This window comes from Leptonychotes weddellii, chromosome 5 (assembly GCF_054177405.1).
Source record: "Leptonychotes weddellii isolate Sample4059 chromosome 5, ASM5417740v2, whole genome shotgun sequence".
Taxonomy (NCBI): domain Eukaryota; kingdom Metazoa; phylum Chordata; class Mammalia; order Carnivora; family Phocidae; genus Leptonychotes; species Leptonychotes weddellii.
This window is the reverse complement of record NC_138373.1, coordinates 189,223-210,122: the sequence shown is the minus strand read 5'-3', so window position 1 is coordinate 210,122 and position 20,900 is coordinate 189,223. Positions and strand designations below refer to the sequence as shown.

Below are 20,900 nucleotides of genomic sequence, written 5' to 3'. Positions count from 1 at the left end.
TTGTTCGAATCCTCTTTCAGCCCACACACTTTCCGGAAACCTTTGTCCTGGAGTGTGTGTTCTGTCTTCTTCAGTCTATGTTCTCTTTCTTGCTCACGTGGGCTGTCCCTCCATATTCGTCCCCAGACCCACTGACTGTGTCCTCCTCATGTCCTCTTTGCTTCTGGGCCCATCTACTGAGTCTTTGTTTCTCTTACCACACTTTTTAGCTCTAGAATTTCCGTTTGGTCCTTTTATGTAGTTTCCGCTCCTTTGCTGAGATTTTCTATTTTTTTGTTTGCTGCAGGTAGACCAGTAATTGCTTTTTTGTAACATTCCTAAGGTGGCAACACTAAAATCCTCTCCAGAAAGTTCTAGTGTCTTGTCTGTCTTGGTGCTGGTGCTGCTTGTCTTTCTCAGTGGGATGTGATTTTCCATGGTACCCTGTACATTTAATGAGGATTTTATTTTAGCCTGTAGCGCCCTGTCCAGGACTCGTGCAGTCCTGGCCCATGCTCGGGGCGGTGGCCTCAGTGATATTTCAGTTTTCAGAGCCGTTGTGGTGTTTTTTGGGTTTACTTGGTTTATCTGGTGCTGCTGGGGCATCCCCTGTGGGTGCTCCTGAGGCCCTGAGGTGCTGGACCAGTTTGTGATGTGGGGATCCCCTTCCTGGAGCCACCTAGCATTTCTTGGTGGGAGAGTCTAGTCTGAGGGGTCAGCGGGCTTTCCAGGGTGGGACCACTGGGCTTAAGGTGCTGTGGTGCGTCCCCTTCCTTCTGGCTGGGAATCAGGAGGTGCCAGGCCTTGGTCCTCATGTTCCATGGGTGGGGCGTGTGAGGCACCCTCCCTGAGCCGCCCCCTCCAGTCCTGGGGCTCCTGACCGCCCCCACCCAGTGCACATTTGGAACTCTCCTCTTGTTGTCTCTGTTATCTCCTGGGTTTGCTGCTGGGCTTCGTGAGGCGAAGCTGGAGGCAATGAGCCTCTGCCATCCTATTGGGGCTGGATGTCTCCTGGTGTCCCTCTTGAAGTGGGACCCTGGTAGGTCCCTTTGCCATGCCTTTGCGTCCTCACCTGTTGGAGTCCCTGCCCCTCTGGGCTGTTCTGAGGCAAGGTTCATGAATGTTCCAGGTCTGCAAAGCATGGCAGGCCTGGGGGGCCCTGACAGGTGGTCCCCGGACCCTGTCTATCTGGTATTTCCATACCTTGTCCTCAGATGACTTGCAAATCCCTCAGGAAGCTCCAGAGGTGGGAGCCATGGCACCCCCCACCCCACGAGGGGCACAGGGTCATTCTGAGTGGGATGGGAGGGAGGAGAGGCCTCCCGCTGCCTGGGAGTACCTGGCACCCTGCCCTTAGCCTGGCCTTTGTTCAGCTCAGCAGGTGGTGCAAAGGGGGTGTGGGGAGGGGCTTGGAGGGTCCATGTGGGGGCTGGAGGTTCAAACATGGTGAGTGCGGTCAGTGGGTCAGGGCAGCCCCATCCTTCCTGCCTGTGCACCCCTTCCTGTGACCCAGAGCCCCCGCCTCCCCAGGTCTTCTCACTGGCAGGGCCATGGAGGCTAACACCCTGGGAGCCATTTGCCAGTGGGCCTGGGAGATATGGGGCCATGGGTGAATTCCTCTTTGCAGGTGAGACCAGGGGTCCAATGGGGCTGATAATCCACTGTTTTCTGGGGAAGCTGCTTCTCACTCAGGACCTAGCCACTTGCCTCTCTTCCTGCTCCTTGGACTTGCTGTCCTGGGGCTGTGCCCACAATAAAGCTTTAGCTCATGGGCTTTGCCACAAGATCTCTTTTCTGGCAAAGTCAGACTCGGACACTCCTCTGGCCTGTCTCAGTTCTCCTAAGGATTGAGGATCCTGGGAACCAGAAGCCACTCCCCATCCAGCTGTAGCCCTCCAGTTTCATGTGTTGCAGTCCTAACCGCGGTGCCTCAGAAGGGGACCTTGTTTGGAAATAAGGTCATTGCAGATGTAATTAGTTAAGACGAGGTCATGCTGGAGTGGGGTGGGTCCTAATTCGACATAGCTGTGTCCTTATAAAAGGGGGATGTGGACACGGACACGCATGCGGGGAGAACGCTGTGTGATGGCGGAGGAAGAGGTGGGGGGACGTGTCCACAGCCGAGGAACCACGGGGGGCTCGGGGGCTCGGGGTGTGGCCTGGAGCAGCCCCGCCCTTAGCGCCTCTAGGAGGAACCAGCCCTCCATCCGGGACTTGTGCCTCCTGATGTATTTCTGTTGTTACAGCCGCCCCAGGTTGCAGGACACGATGTAGCCTTCTTACGTCACACAGACTCCAGTCCCCTGCTCTCAAGGCAGGCCTGGCACCTGTGCACCCAGGGGAACGTGGGCGGCGATGGGGGACCTGGGGGGGCTGTGCTCACCTGGAGAAGCACCCAAGGAGGGAGCGGCCATGAGCCAACGTCCAGAGCTTGGCGGCTGGATCCACCCACGGCAGCTTGGCCAGAAATTCCTCAGAGGCTGGCCTGTGGGGGCCCGTCCTTACCCAACACCTCCCTCGGGTCCCGAGATGCTCTGACTTACACCTGTTCAGTGCTTCCCCTCCATGACCTACAGTTTCTGACGATGCTTATCTGGGGGGCAGTGGATGGCCAAGCCCAGGCTGCCAGCCAGCAGGGTGACCCCACCTGCAGGGCAGGGGGCTCTGGGAGGGTCACCAGCCTGGCCTCCATGTCCTCCACCCTCGGCAGTAGCCACAGGTCGGGACAACGTGGGCCCAGGGTTGGGGCTGCCTCTCCTGGAGGCAGGTCCCACCCTAGTCCTCAGTTTGCTGTGGACTGGAGCCAGGTCTTGGCTGGGTCCCTTTCCCCAACTTTACAGACCAGGAAGCTCAAGTTCAAAGGGTGCTCGCAGAAGCCCTGGGGCTGCAGCCAGAGTGACAAGCGCCTGTGGGCACCCCCTCATCTAGGGATGGCCCTTATGCCTATTTCACAGTTAAGGGGACAGCTCACAGAGGCCAGTGGAGGGGCCAGAACAGCACTGGGCAGATGTCCTGTCAGGGTGCCCTCCTGCCTTCCTCTTGGTGGCTCCCGAGGGGTCCGTCTGGGTCAGGAGTCCCTACCCTGAGCGCCTCAACAGCAGGGACATGAACAGAGCTGAGCAGGAAGTGTCCGTGGCACTGGTCTGCCCACGCAGAGGTCCTGTGGGGCCCCCCGCCCCTGCCCAATGTCCCTGCGCCTGAGGGAGGTGCTGTGGGCAGCCACAATGGTGCTGTCCTCCCTAGGCCAGCAGGGGTGGGCTTCCAGGAGGCCAGGTCTCCCCTGAAGCCCAGTTTGTAGGGTCCAGAGGCCGTGGAGGGAGCCTGAGGCTGTGACCTCTGTCGGTGGGACTGGAGCCTGCCTGATGTGTCATTACAGATGGATGTTCTCCCCGTGTCCGTGGCCCCACCAACCGCTCCCTCCAAGACCTTGGGGAAGGGGCCCCCGTGGCCAGGGGTCAGGGACTCACACAGGGGCAGGCCAGGGAGATCCCCTTGGAGAAGGGGACGCCCCCCCTCAGGCTTGGAGGTCCTGGCAGAGAGCAGGGTGGCCGAGGCCTGAGCGGTGTGGGAGGAAAGGCCCTGGACTCAGGCCTTCTCTTTCCCAGCCATGCCATTTTGGAGTGTGGGGATCTCACAGAGGCCCAGCGTGGGGGCTGCGTGGGACTCTGGGGTCATTCTGGTGTCCAAAGGGCTTTACAATACATGACTTGATGGTGTCTCTTACCCAAGTGCATTCTTGCAGACTTCTGGAACGGAAAAGAAATGGTGATTATTGTTCTCTATGTTCCAGGCAGAGTGATGCCCTTGCTCATTGTACCCCATGAACTTGTGAGGTGGGTACTGTTACCCACCCACTTCCTAGACAAGACGACTGAGGCCCAGAGAAGGTGAGTGACTTGCTCAACATCACAGAGCTAGCGAGTGGGGAGCTGGGAGCCTCTGATTCCTTGGGACAAGCTGTTCATGTTCTGATGGACACTGCCCTCAGCAGTGTCTTCCTGATGGGAGAAGGGGCTGGAAGCCTTCTTCCTGCTGTGCTGAGCCCCAGCCCGGAGCCCCTCTCCCACTTCCTCTGGTTGCCTCTGCTGGGGGTGGAGACCGAGACTTCCCCTGGCCTGTGTGGATGTGGACGGAAGGCCGCATGCCCATGATCTCCACCGAGCCAGGACATCGCAGGAGGCCCGGCCGGTCCACTCTGAGCCTCTGGCCCCTCTGCACCTGCTTGTGGCCTCACTCTCCTTATCCAGGGCACCCATGACGCGCAGGGGCCGGCTGGGTCGGAGATGGCCCCGAGCCCCTCCTGTGATGGGGGGACCTGGCCTGGAGCCCCACCAGCATCGTGCCCACATAGGCAGGGCCTTCTCCTTCCTCCTGGCCCTTCCCTGCTCCCAGAAAGCCTGAGAGACCATCCTGGTCGGACCATCTGTTTCCTGCTCCTTCAAGAAGGCCGCTCCGCCCTGGCCCTGGCAAAGAAGCCCCTCATCTCCTGTCCCCAAGCTCCTCTGTGCCAAGGGTCCTGGCCCTGGGATGGCTGGCTTTACCCGACCAAGAGCCAGGCTGCCTATGGGGATCCTTCAGCTCCTCTGACGGGGCCTCCACCCTGCTGGCGTCCGTCCCCTGCCCCTGCCCTCCTGTCCTATTGTCTTTCCTCAGAAGCAGGGTGTGGGGCAGCCCTGGAGCCCGGGACCATTAGTGCTGATTCCTTTTCCTGATGTGGAGCCTGTGACAATGAGGCCCTCCCCCCCCCGCCCCCCGCCCCGGCCCCGCCCATGCGCACAGGGAACCATGGGCTTTCTCTGTCCTGGGAACGGGGACTGGAGTCTCACCCTACATTCAGAGGAGGAAACTGAGGTCCAGAGAGGGGAACCCAGTGCCTGAGGTCACACATGGAGCTGGTGCGGAGCCCCCCTCAGACCCAGGCCCCCTGCTCCCAGCCCAGAAGTGGCTCCGCCTGGGCCTTCGGGACATCACTTTGCAAGGACTTTTCCTTCAGAGATTAAGAGCCCCCGACCTGGCTAAGCTTGAGATTCAGAGCCCCTCTTGGGGCAGAGCCAGGGAACTCTTGGTCCTGCTTGGAGAAGCCACAACGGACACTGAGAGCCTGGGATCCGGCTCAGACTCTCGACACAACAGGCTTGAATCTGAAAGCGATGTGGTTCTGTCAGACTGCTCTTTGCGTAAAGCCGCCTGGGAGGCCCTGTTCCTGCATCCACCCTGCAGACACATACTGGGATGTGGACCTACTCTGGGCCCAGGGACAGATCGGGCAGTGCCCACACCCAAAGTGTGCCTGGGCTCGTGGGCATCTGACCCCAACCGAAGGAACTACCAGGAGCAGAATGGGGGCACAGGTCCCTTGGGGCTGCGGCTGCTGGGCTGAGTGGTGGGGGGATGCAGGTGTTAAGCAGGCCACGGTGGTTGGCGCGGGGGTGGGGGGGCATTCGCTGGGCCAGCACAGGCCAGCAGAGCTACTCGTGATGCTCGGACGTCCCACTGCCGCAGGCACCATCAATCAACCCTGACCCGGAGCCCTGGAAACCAGCTTTCTAATTTCACTGATTTTCAGTTAAGTTAAATTTCAATGGATGTGTGTGCTAGCAGCTGCCCTTCTCGGGCAGCACCATCCCAGGCAGAGATTGCCACGTGCCAGTCCACCGGGGCTGAGAAGATGGAGGGAGAGGGTCGGAGACACAGTGGGCCGCGAGCAATCTTTTTGATTCTGGGTGATGCATTTCTGGTTTTTTGTTTTTGTTTTGTTTGTTTGGGTTTTTGTTTTGTTTTAGCCCCAGGAGCTGTGGGTCAGTCGTAGTTTGTAATCTTGAGTGAGGATGAGAGTTACCCAGCTCACCCTAGACCCACACCCTTACTCCTCTTAACAGAGGAGGTGAGGAGGAAGCTGTGGAGGGGATCGTGAAGGCTCCCCAGAGAAACGGAGCCACTAGGTTCCTGCCGAGCGTTCTGTTCAGTGGATTGGACTAGGCCCACCCACACTGGGGAGGGCCATCTGCCTGACTCCGTCCACTGATTCACGTGTCTGTCTCTTCCAGAAACACCCTCACAGACGCGCCCAGAGTGATGCTCACCGAATGTCTGGGATCCTCGTGGCCAGCCAAGTTGACACGTAAAGTTACCCATCAGAGCAGATGCCTCGTCTGTCCTAAACACGTACAGGATTGCCATGGACGTGCCAGCCACAGAGCCGTCCCTGCCTGCAGCCCTGGTGCCGTAGGCCCTGGATTCCATCTGGAACTCCACTTTGGCCATGCCTGATCCAGGAGAGACAGCCCACCAGAGACACCCCCATGCAGAGCCTGCCCGTACAACCTGACGTCCAGCAGTGACCTGGACAATCAGAGCCTCCCTCTGTCATGGGACTGCGACTTGGAAACTTGAAGAATCACTGGTTAGTGGAGTTGACAGAAGGTCAGAGCTTCAGTTAAGGCTGAAACGCAAGGGAACAGAGGCCAGGACTGGAGGAGGATCTGGGTTCACAGACCGAGGCAGGGTCCTCTCTGAGGCCTGGGGACTCCTCAAGTGAGGGATGGTGCTGTAAGCTGCTTCCGGACGCTGTCCTCCAGCTTCAGCACTGACCTGACCTTAAACTGCCACTTTCCCAAGGTAATGGGAGAGAGTCCCTGACAACCAGTGAGTGGCACTGTGAGCCGACACATTGCCCAGCATCGGGAGGACACAAAGTGAAACGGAGGTCGGCCAGGCTAGGTGCTGGGGGGCAGGTGGAACCAGAACCTCAGAGGCCACTCACAGAGCGTCCTTGGCTGGAGGACACTGACCTGAATGCTGCTCACCCTCTCCACTGTGGACCCCTCTTCTGCAGCCTGCCCTGTCTGCACCATAACCTCACTTCTCCAGGGCCAAGGGCATCACTGACCACCCATTTGCCACAGTATTAGGAGGACAAGTACCTTCTTTGTCAGGGCTGTCTCCAGTATCAGGTAAGTACTTGCATCATAATTATTAGCAGCAGAAAATTCCGTGCTCAACCTCAAATTCCCCTCTGTCTTCTACTTTTCTTTTCTTTTCTTTTTTTTAAGATTTTATTTATTTATTCATAAGAGACAGAGAGAGAGAGAGAGAGAGGCAGGCTCCCCGCCGAGCAGGGAGCCCGATGCGGGACTCGATCCCAAGACCCTGGGATCATGACCTGAGCCGAAGGCAGACGCTTAACCATCTGAGCCACCCGGGCGCCCTGTCTTCTACTTTTCATGTAGAACCTACCCTGGTGCCTTACATAGAGATGGACACAATGTAAGCACAGAGGAAATACTACTGAACTAAACAAAAGTCTCCACTTGTGTTTGCCTCTACATTTTCAGAAGTTCTGCTGCACCAACAAGTTGTCCGTCCTCCCATCCATCCATCCACCCATCCATTAGTCCACTCATCCACCCATCCATCCACCCACCCACCCATCCACTCATCCATCCATCTATCCATTCACTCACCCACCCACTCATCCACCCATCTGTCCATCTGTCCATTCACTCGCCCATCCACCCACACAGCCCATAGAAAGCACCTATGTCTATTGTTGCTGATGAGATGAGCCTTGTAACAGGCTATTGACCCATTTCTCAGGCAAGGAAGCTGAGGCTCAGAGAGGGGAAGGGACTTGTCAAGGTTCACACAGGTCCTCTTCCCAGGCTCCATGAGCCTTCCGCTCTTGGCACATGCCCCATCTCCTTCTGCTGTTTGGTTGTTCCCTGGGCCAGCCTTGTGTCCCAGGCCCTCCAAGCTGAAGACATGTCGCTTTGTCCCCACAGCCCAACACTGCACTGGTCACAGAACGGACATGAGACCAGAAGGCCCCCTTCCCCCATGGGTCCCCTGCCCCAACCTGCAGCAGCGAGACGGTGGAGAACAGCTGTGCAGCCAGGAATCCCTGGGACGTGTTAGGAGAGGGCTGGCTATGGAGGGGGGCAGAGGCTGCTGTGGCTGGCACGTCCCAACTCGGGTGGCGCATGCCTCGCCGAGCAGCCACGCTCGGCTCCAACAAGCGCCTGCTTGCAGCCTTCCTTCTTTCCTCCTGGACGCCTGAGCCCGGCCCGCAGGGGCCCCCACCCCATGCCTCCCTCGCCATTCCTTTCCAGCAGGGAAAAGAAGAAAACCTCTTCCCGAGAAGCCACCAGCCACCAGCTGGGGCGGCCTGCCTCCCTGGGGCTCCCGCCGGCAGCCTGCACAGCCCCCCGCGCCTGGGGGCTTTCCAGAGCCGTGATGTTCCCCTTCTGGGGCTGTCCTCCCCCTGGCCTCTAGTGTCCCCACCACCCTCTGCACATCGCCCTTCATCTCCGATCAGTTCTGACCGCACGTTCTCTCCCTTGGGTCTGTGCTCCATGGTTCCCACGCCTGCAGGTCTCCCTCCCCTCTGCCCAGCCAGCTCCGTACCACCCTGCAAGGCCCCTGGGAAGACCTCTGCACTCGCGTCACCAGGCGGTAGGGAGCAGAGGGAGATGTCAGGGGGGATGATGTGGACCCAGGAAAGGGAGGTGAAGGAGTTGGAACCATCCCTCCTCGCCCCTCACATGATGACTCTTGGGGGGGCAGATGCCCTGCCCCCTCCCTGCTGGGTCCCCATGCCAGCCCCGAGTCCCAGGCCTCTTGCATCATCAGCGAGACCGCTCCTGCTCTCCTCTCCGGCTGGGCCCGCCCGGAGTTCCAAGCCCGGGAAGCTGCTCCTCACCGTGGCCTTTGGTTCTCTGCTTGGCCGCGGTTTTCCCACGGCCCCAGGAAGTGATTTCATGGCCCGGGCACTGAAAGCCTCGGCGAACTTCAAGTGAACTTTCACATCTTAACCCAAGATATCCCATCATCTTCATGGAGATGGCTGTTTTTAGCTTTAAATACTTTTCAGGGGTTGCATGCCCTGGCGCCTTCTTTGTGTCCTACCAGGAGGCCTCAGTTTCTCGATCTGCAGAACAGGCAAGTTCTGCTTGCCCCCCCCTCCCCCCACCAGCCCAGGCTCCATGCAGGGCTTGGAAGGTCTCGTCACTTTGGCAGCTCACCCAGCCTGGGTCTTACGTACTTTGGGGTTCTAGCCTTCTGAGCACTGACCTCACCAGTCAAAGGGTTGGAACCCACCACCTTTAAGTGGAAACAGACCTCAGGCTTTGAACACTGAAGGTCAGAGCAGTTGAGGAGCCCACCTAGGATTGTCCAGCCAGTGGGTAGAAGCTGGACAGCAGGAGACGGGCTGCTGGGCAGGGGGCTTATCTCAGCTGGGCTTACTCCCAGAGGTCGTGCAGGGAGAGCTGGGCTGTTTCATTTCTCCAGGCCACTAGGAGTCTTTTGGGAGGCCAGCAGCCTGGTGGGTGTTAGACTCAGGCAGGGTCCATCTGCGGGATCTCTGCCCCTGCGGGCCTCCCCGTAAATTCTGTACCCCTGGGCTTGCTCTGCAGCCAAACCCCGATCTCCTCTGGATAGGGAGCCAGGACGGCTGCTGTGTGCCTATCTGATGACGGGCCGGGTGGAGGGTGGGCCCAGCAAATCAAGTGGCAGGGTCCACACACCACATACCCCATTTATTCACCAATCGCTTGTGCGTTCCAGGGGGAACAAGGCACACAGTCCTTGTCTTCTGGAAACGAGCAACTCTGGTTGGCACGATTAACCCTAGGGACACAAACAAGAGCGTCCCTGCGATTAGAACAGGTGTGTCACCTCCCTGTCCTGTCTGTGCCTCACCCCCATCACCGCACATCCAGGGCCCAACAGCTGCACCTGCTGGAGGACTCTCCTTCTTCCCTCCCCTCCCCTCCCCTCCCCTCCTCTCCCCAGGGGAGCGTCAGCCTGCCCCCTGCCCCTCTGCCCAACCTCAGCATTCGGGGATCGGGGCTAAGACAGAAATACCCTGATTCGGGATAATTTTCATGTTTTCATACCTTCCTGGACCAGCAGACTGTGAGTTCTGCAAGGGTGGGAACTGTGTCCCTGTTTCCACCTGTGGGTCCCGAGCGGCTGGGGCAGACACCCTTCAAAGGGGTAGACAGGCGAATGAATGAGTGAGTGAGTGAATGGTAAATCCAGACACCTGAGACCCATCTGGTCTCAGATGGCCAGCAAAGCATCATCCAATAGCCCAATGTGAGTGCAGGGGGTACATTGTAAGAACCGTACAGATTCAGCAGAAATGTGAGTGGGAGGAAGCCGTGAACAGGGTCCTGGTGTCCTAAGACGAGAGGATCTGTGCGGTGGCTCCCGGGGCTGGGGTGGGAGGAGGTGGGGCGGCCCCTGTGTGAGCAGCCCGGAACAAGGCCCTAAGAGAGAAAGAAGGAGCCCTGAGGCCTCCAGACCCCACACAGGGTGCCCCTGGGAGGATCTGCCTATTCACACGTTCACTGTCCCACTCATGCCACTGTTCCTGCATTTGGCCTCATCCCATCACAGAGCCCAGGGCCCTCAAACTTCAAAAAGCACCAACTGGAACTATTTTTCTGGAATTTTTTTTTTTGGTAAAGTATATTCACAATTGGCTGCACTTGGGAACACGACCTGAATGCTTTCTCAGGAACCGAAGGTGAGATGCACCCCAGCCAATGAAGACTCAGGAAGCGGGGCAGGCAGAGCGGTCCCCGGACCCGAAGGCCCAGGAATATGCCCTCCGACTTCTGGAGGAGTCCTGGCTGCCTGCCACAGGTGGACGTGGATCAGGGCCTCTCTGCCCCTGCGTCCAGGCGTGCTCGTGTGCACAGTAGTGGACGGTCTGGGACCACTGTGTTGTGGGGACAGAGGCCCCAGGGGTCTGATGCCCGCACAGGCTGCCTGCCGGAGTGTTCATGGTGCCAAATGCAGATCAAAGGCGCAGGCAACGCCGCAGAGTTTCTGCTCCCCACAATAAAGCCTGGCGGGCTGGTGGCAAGGCACAAAAGCCCTCCGGGCGACGTGGTATTTACTCTCGCTGGGAAAGGCGGGGAGCCTCAGATGAAGGGAGAGTGCTCCCAGCCACTGTCCTGCCGAAGGACCGCTTGTCACACATGAAGCAGCAGGTTAGGAATTTCCTTCTCTATTTTTACTGCAAAATTTGCACTGGCAAAGGGCATTGGGTTTGGGAACGCTTTCTCCCCTTTGAGTCGCTTGGCTGCACATGAAGGGGTGGTCGGGCCCAGGGTGGGATGTTCACAGCCTTCACAGCCCTTGGAGATGCTGATAAGGGAGCAAAAACCGCAGTATTGCCCGTTTTTATTACTCCGGTTAACCATTACAAAGCTAGTGGCGGCTGGGGCCGGGTGGCGTGTGGAGCTGAGGAAGGTGCTGCAGGAGAAGGACCGCTGGTGGGCTCTCCGGGCCCCCCTACCCCCCCCACCCCCCCGGCTAAGCCCCTGGCTGAGGAGGGACGGGAGCCAGGTTGGAAGCAGGGTGCCGTGAGTGCTCTGCCCCAACCCCCAGAAGAGAGACAGATGGAGGGGCAGCCCGCCCTGCACCCCCCGGGGCTGGCAGCCACAGGCCTCTGAATCTCAGAACTGGGTTGGGCTGACGGGTGGGCCAGCCCTCAGCCCGAGATGCCCGTCAGGCTTGCTAGGGCCCCTGGACTTCAAGCTTCTCTCACGGTTTGGGTTTCCTGGGTTTGCTCCTCTCAAGGAGGGGACGTCCATCAGACAGCTCCTGCTGGGCTGTTCTGGAAAACAGCTGCTGGGCTCCCAGGAGCATCCCTGGGAAGACGGACAATCAGGGACGCAGGAGGATGAGGTGGAAAGTCAGTTCTCCAAAAGCCCAGGCTGGCTTTGAAAGGGGAGGCCCCTCATGTGCCATGGGGCGGGGCGGGGGGCGGATTTGCAGGGCCTTGCCGAGTGACGCCTGCCGGTGTGGGAGCTTCAGACCTGAGGGCCACATGGCAGGAACCCCACGCTGGGCTCGCGTGGCCTGACCAGAATGTCTTCGTGACAGGTCTGCTCTTTAAGAGAAGTCGGACTAGGATTTGATCCGGAGAGCGCCACCACCCCTTCTCTAGAATTCACAGCACTTCTCTGAGCAAGGGTTCTCAAAAGTGAAATGCTGGGTAGGTGATGTCTCTGGACAAATACAGAAGAAAAAATGTCTGTGTTCTCAATGCAAAGACTTTCTGCTCCACGGTGGAAGAGCACACGGCTCTTCCATTCACTGGCTGCTCAGCTCTGTTTCCCAGCCAAAGGCATCTGTCTGGAGAATGTTGTGTAAGTTGCATGTCAGGGTTCCCTGGAGGGACCGGGTGAGCTGAATGATGTGTCTGTCACATGGGCACGTGGGCACACACTGACACACATGCACTTGGTGACAGTTGCCCCAAACCCACGTGCCCGTAGCAATTTCAGAAGCACCCTGCCTCCCAGGAGCGGACGTGATCCCGAGATATCCCCCTTGGGCACCAGAGTGGAACGCATTCCCTGCGGAAGAAAACACAGCGTTGGGGAGGGAATGGGATTGGCTTTAAGGTCACAGTCCACAGGTGACAGAGCTAAAATGGGCCCCAAGCTTAGGGTTCTCTGCCGGGCCCTCCCCAACCTGCAAGCAGGGACGCCCTCCCTCCTCCCTCCCTGTGGTCTCGCGAGTCGGCTGCCTGCTCCAACCACAGGGGGAAACTGAGCCGTGGAGGGAGGGCGGTGAGGTCGCTCCATCAGTGCCTGGGCAGCAGCCTGCCGCGGGACAGCTGCCCTATTTCCAGGTCCAGGAATGTGATGGCGGACATTGAAGACGGGCTTCACCTGGCTTCAAATCCAGGCCCAGCGTTTGTTGCCGGTGTGGCTTGGCGAACCGGTCGTTCCTTGGTGCTCTTTCCTGAGGTGGAGGCTAGTGGCGTCAGCGGGGCTGGCAGGGTGCTGGGCGGGCTGCAGCAGCTGGACACTCGCTGTCCCTTGTGTCACCTGTGACAGCTCCGGGCTGGCTTCTGGCAGAACCACCTGCTCCCAGGCCCAGCCCAAGAGATGATGTGGCTCAGCTGCCTGGTCGGCAAGGGTCCCACGGGTGGGCTGTTCCCTCACTGACCTGAGGGCCTCCGAGTCTCTGAGGCTCGGCTGGGGTCATTCGGAAAGGAAGAGAATGTGTGGGTGGGTCGTCCACCACCTCCCCAAATCCACATTCCTCCTGGCACTCGGGCAAGGATGCAGATAAATGGACTCGTCCCGGCACCCTGGGGCTGGAGGGCCGTGTCTGTCCATCCTCATGGCATCTGTGATTGTGTGGGCATCCCTCTTGCCCAGATGTTGATGGGTTGATGTCCCTGGGCCAGCCCTTATAAGTGCTGGCAAAAGTGACAAATACTGACACAGATTAAAAGCCCATCAACAGGGGCTGGCTAAATAAGTCCCAGTAATCCACAGGAAGGAATACTACGCAGCTGATACAAAGAATGAACACAACTGATGTATTGACAAAGGATGTTGTCAATGCCATATTCTTGAATTTAAAAAAAGTTGCAGAACTGTCCTCTTATAATGTCAGCTCATTTGTGAAAAGCACGCATGTTGCTGAGTGTGTGAGAATGTCAGCATGCAACACCACCAAAAGGGTGCCCTCGGATACGGTCTTCCTGTGATACCGTGGCTGGCGATTGAATTCCAGGTGGAAATAATTTCCTTCAAAATTCTGGGCACCTCATCCATCTTGTCGAAAACCTGGAAACCACTTAGCCCTCCTGTGACGGGGCCTGGCACGGGAGCCGTGAGCCCCAGCGGTGGTTGCTGCCCTGTGGTGTCCCCCGTCCCTGGTCGTGTCCCGAAGGTCTGGGAGTTCTCCAGATTCCTTTCTGGAGTGATTGCCTTCCCTCTGTCTCCTCTATTTCCTTTGCTGAAGTCCTATTTGGATATTGGGCCTCCAACCTTGTCACCCACAGTTTAAAACTCTTTTTTCCCTAATTTTGTATCACTTTGCCCTTTGGCTCTATTTCTAGAAGATCTCTTCAACTTTGTTAACCAGATCTGTTTTGCTATGGAATTTTTTTATTTGCAAGAGCAGGTCTTTGTTCTCTGCGTTCCCTTCCAAGAGCCCAGTGCTATGTCACGGGCAACAGCCTCGCTCCAGGGACGGGGGCTTCTGCACCGCACTCTCGTTGGATATGCGTCCCCTCACCCCTGCCCTGCAGGCAGCTTCTCTCCGTGTCTGCTCCAGCCTGCTGACTGCAGGGGGGCATGCCTCAGTGGGGTGCTCAACCAGGTCATTTCAGCAGGAAACCCTGAGGCCGGGTCCTCCCGGGTGGTCGGTTTTCCGGAAGATTCCCCCTACCCCCGGCTCCTGCCCACCCTCTTTACTCACCCACGCTCAGAATTCCCCTTCTGTCCTGAGGCTTCCTTGCTCTCAACTATGCCTGGCATCCCAGACCTGGGGGCTCTGAACAAACCTCCCAAATCCTGGAGGGTCAGGGGGGAGTCACAGGGGTGCAGAGCGGGGGTGCTCACACAGGCTCACCCCACCCGCTCTCTTGTGGCCCTCGTCACTCCCAGACACCTGGTGCCATCACCCCTAGCCCCCTGTGGGTCCTTCATGCAACCTCCAGCCATTTTCACCTTCTCCTGGGGCAGCCCCAGCCAGCCCCATGTCACCAACTGTGTGTGAGTATGTGTGTGTGTGTGTGTGAGAGAGAGAGAGAGAGGAGGGCCCGTCTTGTCCCCTGTGTGTTGTGTGCGTGTGTGTGTGAGGAGGGGAGACACCACCGCTTGGGTCCTGCCCCTGCTCCTTCCCTGGAACCAACGCTGCTTTTCGAAACGTCTTCTCGAAAACAAAGCGTCTATTTAGGACATTCCATTAAAGGGGGGTGGGCTCAGCGTCCAGGTGGGCCTGGGCTGTATCCAGGCCCAGCCGCTTTATAACCTGGGTGACCTTGGCCACCCCCTTGCCTCTCGGAACCCTGTTTCCTTATCTGTTTAATGGGAGCAACATTCCCACCTGGCAGGGCTGTTGTGGGGCACCGAGGAGATAATGCACCATAAAGTGCCCGCCGAGGGCTTGGCGTGCAGCTGGTGTGGCCGTGAGAGCTGTCTTTGTGTCCTTGTTTGTGTAGGTGTCTTATCTCCTCTGGCCCAAGCGAGGCTGGGTGCTGGGCTCACCTCGTCACCAGCCTGCAGGGCCCAGGCCGCCGCTGACTGGGCTGCAGAGTTTCTGCTCTGGGGACTGGCACGCGGGCGCGGGCTGGGTCCCCAGGAATGCGATCAATCTCCCGGCCCCGCGGTGATCTCCTGCCTCTGATAGGCCACCTGCAGCCTGGGGAGGCCACCGCAGGAACTGGGCTGTCAGCACCAGGAGGGGCTGCCTGTCCCCGCAAGACCAGGCATGTGCCCCAAGCCACATCCGGGACTCGGCAAGAGCAGCTTACTCGCGGCTGCAGCCTGTGTCTCCTCTTGTCCAGGAATGTCCTGCCGTCCTCCCTCCCCCTGAAGCCGCCTGCTCCCAGGCCCCTTTCCCACGCAAGTCCTTCCTTCAGGCTCAACAGGTTTGGGACAATAACACGGTTCTGACCAGCAGACACGAGTATCTGGAGGAGAACCGGCTGTCGCTAAAATGTGTGGGAGGGGGATTTTGGGGAATCTTGGCTGGGGTCCTCCCTGGGGAGCGTGAGTCTAGGTTTAGGGTTTTTGTAGGGGGAGCGGTGCCCGTGGATTCGGAAAAACACAACCAGTCACTTAGCTACTGTGTGGAGTTCAGGACAAGTTGATCCAGGACCTAAATGCAGTTTGGGGAGAATTTCTGCGCTGGGCCACAGGTTTGGGACACCAAGGGACACTGAGGAGACGCTGTCGGTTGTGACGACTTCGTGGGTCACCAAATGCCCGAGGCTGATGTAGGAATCTGTCCTTTTCTTCCCACCCTCTTGGTGATGTCCAGAGTGCCAGCTGCCAGAGGGTCACTGCCCCGGAGGGACACTGCTCCAGGTGGCCAGCCGGCAGACCAGACGAAGGTCCAGTAGGCACACGGAGAAACGGGACCACTGCAGACCTGTTCTCAAACTCGGTGCCCACAGAACGCCCTGCAGGACCCTAGGGTCAATTCCTAGCTGCCAGGGGTTCCAATTCAGCCTGCCCAGGGGGTCCAGGGGTCCCCACTCTCATGCTGGCTTGGTGGGCTTTCAGCCAAGCTGGAGAGATCCCATTCTGAGCCCTGGGGCCACGGGACAGGTAGCCTCTCCCCATGGCGTCAGCACTCACCTGTGACCTTCCCTCCACAGCAAACAGGGACTTGTGGCCCCTACTCCATGCCGTGGGTGGGCCCTTTCCCCACTGGGCCTCAGTTTCCCTGCCTGGTCAATGAGATGATCTGCAAAGCATCTTTTCCCCCCGAGGCCCACCGAGGGTCTAATAACCATCCCGCTAGGTTGCCCAAACTATAAAATGGGTATATGACTCCTGGATCGGTGATGGAGGAGGTGGGGTGAGGTCTTCCCCATCGGGTTTTGGGGTGCAGGGCCGACATGTCATCAGAAAGCCCCTGAATGACTCGTACGTGTCAGCCGATGTTGTCGAATCAGAAGTTGTGCCCATGATCCCTCAGCTAAGAGACAGCTGTGGGCGACAGACTCACATTCCGCACGCCAACACCTGAAGGACGAGAATCTCGACAGAGCAGCTTTGTGTCGACCGTGCTCGGAGCCGGCAGTGAGCGATTTTTCTTCTCTGTTGCTCACGTTGAACAATATAATTGTATCACGTTTATTGATGTCCTTTTTACTGGCATATAACACACAATGAACGCTGTAAAGCACACTAATTTTAGTGTACAGATTGTCCAATTGCACAGGACACAGCAAGGCTCCGGATCCCCATCTCCCCGGCCAGCACCTGTTTCTGAGTGACCAGGACTCTGGCTTCCAGGCTGGCGCTAGGGTGCGGAAAATGGGCAAAGTGGCGCCTCCTGGCTGCATGCTGGGCCTGGCCCCGTGGCCTCCATCTATCTCCTCAGGGGGTTTTGCTTGTTCTGAAGCCACACGTAAGTGAAATCACATGGCGTGTGCTCCTCAGGGCCTGGCTTCCTTCACTCAACACGATGCCTGTGACACCACTCGTGTGTGAATTTGTACTTTGGTCTTCTTTACTGGTATGTACTAGCCCACTGAATGGATAAATCACAGCCTGGCGGCCCGCTCCCCTGCACATGGACATTGGGTGGTGTCCAGCTCTCAGCTATTACAGATAACACAGATGCAAATGTCACACACACGTCTCAGTAGATGCAGGTGCCCAGTTCCTGGGGTGCACGGCTGTGGTGTGCCTGCTGGGCCTTTGGGGAATGTGGGTGTTCAGCTTCAGTAGAAATTGTTGAATTGTTGTCCAAAGTGATTACATCAAGTTGCACTCTTACCAGCAATGTATTAGAGTCTTCATATATTACTTTTATACATTTGAAATGAAAAATATTCTTATTAAGAAAATTTGAGGTTCAAATGCCTTCAAGGGTGATTTTTACCCAATATGTTCAAGAAACAATGAATCCACTCTTAACTCTTCCAGGGCACAGCAGAGAAAGAATCCTCTCTGACTCACTCGAGGAAGCGAATAGACCCTTGAGAACACAACTGAAGAACAAGAAGGGAAGTGACCCCTGAAACGTGTGCCCGAAGCCCTCATTGCGGAAAAGGGAGAGCACAAGATGACCACGCTGTGTTTATCCCAGAAATAAAATAGTGGCTCAGTATTTAAAAAGCAACCAATATACTCCTCCATCTCAACAAATTTGAGGGGAATATCCTAGGTCCTGTCAATAGGTGAGGAGAAATTTTTGATAAAATTCAATCTCCGTTCTTGAAAAAGATGCCTCGCCTGGGAATAGAGGCCAGTCCTGAACCTGATCAGTGGTGTACTAATCCCTGTGAGGACTGCACCCCACAGCCTCACGTAAGACTGGGGACAAGGAGGGACTTCACTCAGCATCGCTCTGGGGGTCCTAGCCAAAGCCAGGAGGTGAGAAAAATCAGTAAAAGGTATAAGGATCAGAAAGGAAGGAGTGAAGTTTTCAGTATCTTCAGAGGGTGTGTGTGTAGAAGGAGCTGAAGAGCATTCAGAAAAGTCATCAAAATCAGCAAGAGGCCTGGGGAGTTTGCTGGACACAAAATTAATACATAAAAGCAGCTGTCTTTCTGTGTGCCAGCAACAAATTGAATTCAGAAATACATCATTTATAAGGGCATGGAAATATAGAAAAAGCAAAAGATGTGTAAGATTTTCGTCAAAGCGATTGACTAAAAGAACATTGTTGAGATGCTCAAGAAGGCCGAGCAACCAGAGCACTGAGAACCAAAGCACTGTGTTAGAAACACTCGCCTTTTCATTGTATTTATGAAAATACAAGGAAGAATAAGTACAGGAGACGACTGAGTATTTGAATTAATGACAAAAGGGAAGAGATTTGGTAGAGAAAAATCAGACTGGCAAAACAATTCACTTACGTGATTTCTAATAAAACTTCTTTTTTCTTATTCTTACTTGATCTAGCCTGTATCAGTTTGTTCAATTATGTGTGCTTGTGTGTCCCACATGTCTGTGTTCACGTGAAGTGGGTTGAATGACAGGAACAGGAGGAAGGAATCGGAGCTGTGCTCCTAGGAGTCCGACACACCGCCCACGGGGCAGGGCGGTAGTATTTGACGGTTCCCTGGGATTCGCTGTGAATGCATACTGCACACTCTAGGGTAACAAATAAAAAAAATTAAAAAAGAAGTACACGCAATATGCTAAGAAAAGATATAAAATGAAACCATGTAAAATGCTCAATTAAAACCACAAAGCTGAGAAAAGGAGAGGAAGACAAAAACAGGAACACACAACAAGGATGACAAACAGAAGACAGTCTGGAATAGGGTGGATATGAACCCTGCCGTAGGGGTCTCCTCTTGGAACATCAGTGGTCCACACGCTCCCATGGAAGACAGATGGTCAGAGGGGATCCAAAAACAAGACCACCTGTCTACACGGAACCCACTTTAAACATAGAGACACACATAGATGAAAAGTAAATGAATGGACAAAAGCACACCATGCTAACACCAATCAGAAGAAAGCGGGAGTAGCTACGGGGTCAGCCAGGTCTCGGAGCAGACAGAGTTCTTAACATGAAGCGGGAAGCACAGTGGAGAAGGGTGGGTTTTTCGATAAACGGTTCTGGGACTCCTGGGTTCCCACACACAAAAAGTGGAAAGTGTCTTTCTGGTTCATACGTCTGTCACACACACACACACACCCGGGTAAATTAAATGGTAAAACAAAACCATAGCAGTTTTACAATAGGATATGGGGGCCATCTTCATAACTTTGGGTTGTGTATGGACTTCTTAAACAATTTACAAAGTAATGGTCATAAAAGCAAAGATTGATACAGTCTAATTAAAATTAAGAAATTCCATTTCATAAAAAGGCACCATAAAAGGAGAGAAGAGACAAACCACAATGTAGGAGATCTGCCATACATACGACCAAAAAAGGAAGGTCTAGAATATAAAAAACAAACTTTAAAAGGCATCAATGGGACAAAGCACCTAAGTGTAAAAATGGGCCAGTGACTTCACCAGAGAGGAAGCCCAGATAGGATCAAACCTCATTAGTAATCAGGAAAAGCAAGTTCGAGTCACAATGAGAGACCATTACTCACCCAGCAGGTTGGCAAAAGTTTGAAAAGTCTGACCATACCAAGGGCTGGCGAGGCCAAGGGACCCCTCCGCCACCTGGTTGGGACACTTGGTGGCAGCATTTGGGGAGGCTGAGCCTGCACCCCGCTCAGCTGTCTGTCTCGGGGAAAGTCTTGTGCTGTGGACTTGGGGGCTTTGTGGGAATGTTCAAGGCAGGGTTATTTACGGAGCAAAAAAACCTGGACACAACCCAGATGTGCACTCCCAGCGGCGGGAAGGACGTGTGTGAATTTACCCAGCGCAGCCACCAACACCAGCAGGAAGGGTTCTCTCAGCAGAGGGGAGGGGCTGGCCCCACGCCGTGGAAAGCATGACCTCGTTTGTTAGGCTGATACCTGATAAAAGTACGTAGGAGAGCAAGGCAGTGACCCTCACGCGATCCAGGGCAGGGAGCGAGAGGAGAGGGAATTAAACTTCAAGACAGAACAGAATGGCTTCTCCTCGGGGCTGGGATCAGGCTGCCACCTCCTCGTCCGCCAGCGGGGCCCGCCCAGGCGGGCGCACCTGCTTCCTCCACCAGCACTTGGCTCAGAGCGCGCAGCCCGGGGCCCTCTTTCCACAGGTCAAATGTCCCACACCCCTCCCTTCCTCCCCTGAGAGGGTTTTCCATTGACTTTGGCTTTGCATACACAGGCAAGCCGTCCTCCTCCGATCCCGTTTGCAAGGGGTCAGAGTCTGAGTAAATAGTAGCCAGAGGAGCTGGGGGTGCCCAGCTGGGCCCCGTGGAGTAAGCAAACCCTCCAGGTAGTGGCCTGGCCACCCCGGCGTGCCCACACCTTCCCGGGGCCTCCAGGGAGGAGGAGCACCCCCACTGGCCCCAAATGTGCCAGAAAAAACACCTGGGCTTTGGGCTGAGCCCCAGAGCCGACTGGCTGCCTGGGGGTCTGGGGCTCCACTGGCCATTCTGTACCTGCTGCGCACTCTCTGGTCAGGGACCCAGACCAGGGATCCCGTTCGTGGCTGGCTGGCGGGGACGAGGATGGTGGGGGCAGCCTGTGCGATGCTTTCTGATGTTTCACCCCTGAAAGCAAAGTCTTTAACTTTAGGAGAAAAAATAGCTTCTAGGCGTCTTTGAGCAAACAGCTTTTTGGAGGAGCGCTGGTCTGGGGCAGGGCCACTGGGCAACTTGGGGCAGATGCCACAGTCCTCCGGGCCTCAGTTTCCCCATCTGTACAAGGAGAAGGCCAGACTCTGTCCCTAAGCCCCTTGCAGGGCTGAGCCCCTCCGACAAGAGCTTCTGCTGTTCACCCTTTCCCTCCCCATGGGATAAATGGCCTATGATGGAAGATGGGCAACTCGGGGCCCCATAGGTTCCTTGGGATGTGGT

At 56.5% G+C, this 20,900-nt stretch overlaps 1 protein-coding gene and 1 long non-coding RNA gene across 7 annotated transcripts in view; one reads left to right on the top strand and one right to left on the bottom strand.

The window, feature by feature from the left end:
- The window catches only part of SUN1 (Sad1 and UNC84 domain containing 1), a 300,496-nt gene that overhangs the window by 265,496 nt on the left and 14,100 nt on the right, over positions 1-20,900 (bottom strand). The gene's annotated exons all lie outside the window — the stretch shown is intronic.
- Positions 5,811-18,373, top strand: LOC145721466 (uncharacterized). The gene is made up of 2 exons (XR_014145141.1): positions 5,811-6,932; positions 17,403-18,373. It is a non-coding gene; the product is annotated as an uncharacterized LOC145721466 (long non-coding RNA).